At 37.2% G+C, this 6487-nt stretch overlaps 1 protein-coding gene across 6 annotated transcripts in view; it reads right to left on the bottom strand.

Moving 5' to 3' along the window:
* Positions 1–6487, bottom strand: part of LOC101861785 (ovarian cancer G-protein coupled receptor 1) — a 190818-nt gene that overhangs the window by 75956 nt on the left and 108375 nt on the right. For all 6 annotated transcript variants that reach the window (XM_035971294.1, XM_035971285.1, XM_035971290.1 and 3 more), the window contains one exon: positions 2988–3050. The gene's annotated coding sequence lies outside the window, so the exon portion shown is untranslated. The remainder of the gene's footprint in view (positions 1–2987; positions 3051–6487) is intronic.

The raw sequence follows: 6487 nt of genomic DNA, 5'->3' as shown, positions 1-6487 counted from the left end.
TCTCTCTCTCTCTGTCTCTCTCTCTCTTCCCCCCTCTCTCTCTCTTTCGCTCTCTCCCTCTCTCTTTCTCTCTTTCTCTCTTTCTCTCTTGTTGTTTCGCTCTCTGACTCTCTGTCTCTCTTTAACTCACTCTTTCCAGAGTAATTAAGGATGACGCCAAGTCTGCTTAGAAACAGACTCTTTTTTAGGTGAAAACTCAAGAATGACAATAAACTGTAACAGCTAAAATAATCCATCTTTCCTAAAAGGGTAACCCTCAATCTGACGTTTAGTTTTCGTAGTCCCAGACGGACGGAAGAGGAGGCCTTGAACATAAATTTTCTCCTAAAAATACACCAGCCAATTTTGCGAATCTTGTTTAGAAAGTTCTCTCCTAACGCAAACAAATAGAGCGTCTTCCTCTGACGTAACTCAGAATATTATGGAAATGATTCACTGATGTTTATGCGCAGTTTTCAAATGGAAAATCATCTCTTTTTTTCTAACGAAATTAACGCCCTTTTTTCTTTTTAATATTTGGCGTCACTGGAAAATCTGTCGTTTCTCGCCTTGAATGTTTCTGATATGTGCGATTTTAGTTAATAAGGAGTCATATGGGAGAAATCGAGGTTAAGGTGGAAATTACATTACATTATGTATCATTTCCAATAAAAAAAACATCAGCGAAATTATGGGATAGAAAATTATTATTTTCTGTTTTCTAGACTTTAAACGCCATTTTCTCCGAGGTGTGATTTCCCTGTTCTACATCATTCAAATACTCACAACTTTTGAACCGTTGAAGGTGTAAGCATGAACTAGAGTACCGTACACAATAATATAAACAATGGTTTTCTAAATCAGAATATGTGAATAACTTAATGATTATGCAAATTTTGACCGACGTGAAGTTTTCTTTGTTTCTCCATACAAACGTATGTGTTTTATTTGACCCCCTCCCTCCCCTTTTTGAAAAAACAAAAACCCTCAAAATAAACAGAATCGACTCAATTTAAAAGATTATATACATTGCGGGTTTGTACCTTACATGCCAGGTCCTATCCGGCTGAAAGGGCAACAAAGTCTTAGCAGCAAGAACAACGTCCAAGGAGAAAGTCCAGACTCTTGATAATAATTCTTCCCATACAAGGATTGAATGAACTGAGGTCCATTGTGTGCTACGGCAAAGCACGTAATCTCTACACCACAAACGCTGGTAGTAACGCGTTACTAGCATATTAAATAGGTCTTTTCAAAAGACGGCTACTTGTCCCTGTGGTTACAATAAACATGTGGGAAGGAGGTAGGAATCAAAGTAAAGAGGAGATATTATGAAAAAAACAACAACAACATCCAGTAGCAGTACGTTTCAGCATATTATATCTTTATAACATTTTATTCCAAAGACACAGGTCGTAATATGACTCGTAATGTGTCGTCGATCATGTATCCTTCTTGTATATTACCATTTTATACACAGAAGAAGAAATGTGTCATTCTATTGACAGAGGAGCTTACATACCCCTGATCTTGGCGTGTTTTGGCTTTAATTCTTTTTTCTCCAAACTCATGAGTTGACAACATTTTGGAACCCTTCAAAAGAAAAGTTTGTATAGCGTCTAAAACCTTTGTTATCACTTTTTGAAACTGAGAGTTTGTAAACTAATAATATTGTTCCTGTGCGTTAAAAAAAAAAAGAAACAAGATACAGATTCATTTTTAAAAATTGTTTTTTTTTTGGTTGTTTTTTTTGGGGGGTTTTTTGTTTTTTTGTTTTGCAAAATGGGAAAATCCAGAACGACAAAAAGATGAAATGAAGAAGAAAAACGACTCAATAAAGCTCACTGATAGAAGGAAAATGTAGCTCCACGGGCCATTTGTCAGCAATTATTTGAATTGTATCTAAAGTCGATCGCCATTTCCTCCAGTAATCACGTTCCATTCACGATGTAACTTTGCTTTTTTACTGCTAACACGAGTGGTAGGGTTTGGAAATACCCAACTCTCAATATTATAGAGTGCTCCGCTTCAAGGTCATTCATATTATTCCATGAAACTAGTTTCAGGGTGGAGTCTTTATTTTCGTGTGAGAGGATATTTTAAAACAGAAAAAAAGTTAGTGTGAGAGAATAGGGCAAAAATGAACAAAGGTTTAAAAAAGGGCGTATAAGAGAGGGTTTAAAGAAGACAGAGCAAACAAAAGAAACCAGTGGAGGCGTATTATAAGGGTGACCACATAGTATAACACAATAGAAATGTCGCACATTTTCAAATAACAGACAGCTGCTACATCACACCAGCTGTTGATAACTGACGCCAAGCACAGTTGTAGAGAAATGAGTATTGTCAAGACAACAACAAGAGAGACCGAACTATTTTCAAAGCATTCTTGACTACATTTTCCCGATAGGGAAAAGGAAAGGAATGGCGATTCATTACAGGAATGTTATATAAATAGATCAGAATAGGAACGTTATTTTCTTCAGTGGTCTACAGCACCTCCCAGATTGCCAAGACCTCCGTTGTAATGGTATGCATAAAAGGGAAAACAAGATCGATTTATCAAGTTTGCTTACCTCATCATTAGATGTTTTTGAAAAGATAAGCACAAAGATCAATATGTGCGAAATAGAAGCCATTGAAAAGAACCAATATTATAGAGAAATAGGGCATAACATGGTGAATATCTAATAAGGATAGGCGTATATAGAATGGAGAGGATAAAAGAAAAGAAAATGAAAGGTCCTTGAGTTCTTTAAGGTAAAAAAATGTTTATGTCAATTTCTAGAAATTGGCAAATACATGTGCTACACCTATCTGTTTAGAAAAAGGACCAAAAAGGGAGTTTGTGTTTCTTAGTATGAAAACATGGTTGGCTGATGGGACCATTTTAAAACTGTTCTTTCATTGTCTCATAGCTCCGGCCAGTTAGAAAGTATTAGATGCTCTACAATGCTTCTATTTACACGTTTTGGGGAGCAAAGCTAGCTGTTGTACGTTCAACTCACCTTCTCGTTGAAGAACGGGCAGCAAAATCACTCGCCAGGGAGACAGACTGGTATCCTCTATGCCTGCAAAGCATACAGATTGATGGATTAGAAGAAGGGCATGACGCGGGGTGAGGCGAAATTCATAAGTTGCGAAATTATAGCAGAACGCAATAAATCAGCTCAAATTGTTGTGCAGCAACCACATTCATAATCTTTTTAGAGCAGTTTGACTCGCTATAAATCAAAGTAGTTTTTTTGCCCTAGAAAGATTTATTATATTATATATATATATTATATATGTGTGTGTATGTTTGTGTGTGTGTATAGAGATAGATAGATAGATCGAAAGATAGATAGAGAGAGGGTGGGGGCATATATATAATGAATTATGGAGTAGAGAAAAAAACACTTTATTACAGCTAGCCGTGTCTTTACTGCATTGACACTATCACCAAGGTCTAAGCATCAGAAATAAGAAAGTAATCGGTGCCTGGGATGTTAGTCTGTTCATCTAAACACGTCTCAGGTCCTGGCTTCCAACATGGTGTCCAGATCTTACTCTGTTCAGGTTATCAGGTTCGAGGCGCAACTTGACCTCAAATATCAATCTAAGAGAGCAGCAGCTGAAGGCTATCTCGCTTATTAGTAGATCGAAAGTTACCAAATGTCACTCATATAACAAGCATAGTAAGAAGTCTTAAAATCCACAATTAAATTTGAGAAAAACAATTGTCTCCTTGGATACGGAAGCCATGTTGGATTTTGTTCACAAGTCTTACGTAATTAATACCGCACTTATTTTTCATGGAAAGAAATTGTTTTTTAGACAGCATCTTGGCAAAACTTAGATCTACAAATCACTTCGACGAATTTTTCCTAAACCTACTAGATGATTTTAACGAATTTTTTCCTGAGGTAGTATTCACGTTTGCAAAAAATCCGTGAAAATCCACACTCCAAACACACCTACAAGGTGAAGAACAATCATTATATTCCAGTTTAAAATTACCTCAACTCATTGAGACAATACAACGGCGTTTACTTCTTTGTTTGTCCTATCTCCACACACAAAACACCAGTGAAGATAGTACACACGCAAGAAATCACTATCAGTTAACGCGCTCAAAACAGCATTTAAGTGTGCACACCCAATGTTAGCATAAAGCACCATCATAAGTAAGACGGCTTATTAACCAAAGAACCTCCAGAGAACCAAGAAATAAATAAGGGTGGTTTTTTATTAGGGGGAGGGGGGGGAGTGGGGCGAGCTCAGTCTACGCTTTGGCCTGGAACCGCAAGAGAGTGCACTTTTGGTATCAAAAGTCAAGCACTGATGCCTAATCATGTGACACCTGGCAGCTTCACCCCCTCTCCCTCCCAATTCCACGAGCGTAACAATCAATTGCATTGTCTCGGCCTTGAGCAGTGCGAGGTCAATACCCTAATGGGAACGTAAGCGCGGGGCTTAACCCTATCCGTGCGTCGTATTTTACTGTCGTATCCAAACGACTTGGGGAACTCTGTGCCACCACTTTCCAAAGAGGAAATTTACTCGTTAATCCGATCCGTACGCTTTTTATAGCAGTCTGCCAAAAATGATTTTTTGAGAAATACTGAACGTTTTAAAGAGATCTTCGTACTAGAAATTTTCTAAAATGTGAAGAATACAACACTGGATGTACAAAATAACCCCAGGGCGTATGGATAGGATTAAGGAATAAACCAATGAAATTTCATTCTCCCCTACGGAAGGAGCACTGATTGGACGGCGCTATGGTCATAGTAAATAGCAGTAGACTCCCAGTCCAGTCGGATCACTTTTCGAGTTACTATGATTCAGAAGTTTCGTTTGGGTGTTTGTGGAGTTCCACTTTTGTTGGAATACATTATTATGTTTCGTTCGTAATTTTGTGAATTGGTCTGTTTTGATTTTTGTCAGAGAAGTAACTTTTTTATTTAAAAAAATCAGGGTTGCTGAAGCTGAAAGAAGATGATTATGCTGACGATTATGGTTGTAAAGCATTACTTTTATCAAATAACATCACTTCTAAAAGTTTTACTATTCTTTATATTGCCTTGTTATTTTTTTCAGAATTGCTTTCTTCTTTATTATAGGTGTTGTTAATTTTAAAGTTATAACTTTACAAGTGTTAATAAAATCAGTAGCATTACTATCCTATGTGTATCGACTTAAATAAACCAGCACATTTACCTATCGTTGTGGAAGTTCAGTTTACAATGGCGTACAGATAAACTGTCAATGTTAGATATATCATTATACAAAGTAATGTGCATCTCGTCGAAAACGTGAACAACCCCAAATCAAAACTCGGTCTATCTTCTTGGTAAGTAGCTGTATCTCGCAGAAGGACGTACCTAGTGACACCCTTTACAGTGATATTACAACGTGTTTGATAATAAAATATAAGTCTTGAAAACTTCACGTAATAATCTGAAGCAGATATTACTTTATGTAAACTGCTCAAAGAATCAGAGAAGGTCAAGAAGATTCATGATAGCACGGTGTGATGAATATAAAACCAGGGGTTTATGACAATGTGAAAGGGGAAATCCGGGTACTAATCTAGAAACGTGCCTGGAGTAAGAATCTGCAGTACTATGGTCTCATGACCTAGATACTGCTGAGCTATGTTCTTGTGGGGTTTCAGTTCAGTTTGTAAAGCTTTGGGTTTTATAAAAAATATTTAAATATTGACCCCCCAAGTGTGTCGCGTATTTTGTACTTCTTAGAAAGAAAAATAAGTCAGAATAGAAACAAAAAATCAATAATAAATAGAATTTGTGAAATTTTAGTACTATAAGTTTCGAACCCCTCCCCCCTCCCAAAGAAAAAAACTCCCAGAAAATATAACCCTGGTGTCACCTTACAAGTTCCATCTACAACGCAAAAGAAAAACCTTTTGAACATTCACAAACATACCAACACGCATGTAGAAGCCCACAGAAACCACTTTAGGTAAACACAAACACACACACACACACACACACACACACACACACACACACACACACACACACACACACATACACACGCAAACACATAAGTTATACACACGCAAACACATAAGTTATACACACTCTCTTTCTATATGGTTTTGTGTGTGTTTTTGTCTTTTTTCTCCTCTTCCTCCTGTACCTCCGCCTTCCCCTCATTCTTGCCCCCTCCTCTTCCTCCTCCTTAACATTTTTTTCTTTTCTCTTTCCTTCTCCAAAACAACTCATACAGCTGCTATCAGGCATTCACTCATGTCAAAACACTACATTTCACCCCAATCAATGTAAAAATATAGTTGATTCTTCAAACTTCATAATATTTTAAAAGGGAGGGATCAAGAAGTCTATTTCAAAGCCGGGGTAGGATGTCTCCTATCACATCGGATACTTTACTCTGAACAAATCATACTCTTAATTAACTATTTTAGTTCCCTATGTGTGTACTCGTATGCTCTCTCTCTCTCTCTCTCTCTCTCTCTCTCTCTCTCTCTCTCTCTCTCTCT

This window comes from Aplysia californica, unplaced genomic scaffold (genome assembly GCF_000002075.1).
Source record: "Aplysia californica isolate F4 #8 unplaced genomic scaffold, AplCal3.0 scaffold00016, whole genome shotgun sequence".
Classification (NCBI taxonomy): domain Eukaryota; kingdom Metazoa; phylum Mollusca; class Gastropoda; order Aplysiida; family Aplysiidae; genus Aplysia; species Aplysia californica.
Note: the sequence above shows the minus strand (reverse complement) of the source record. Positions and strands in the feature narration are given on the sequence as shown.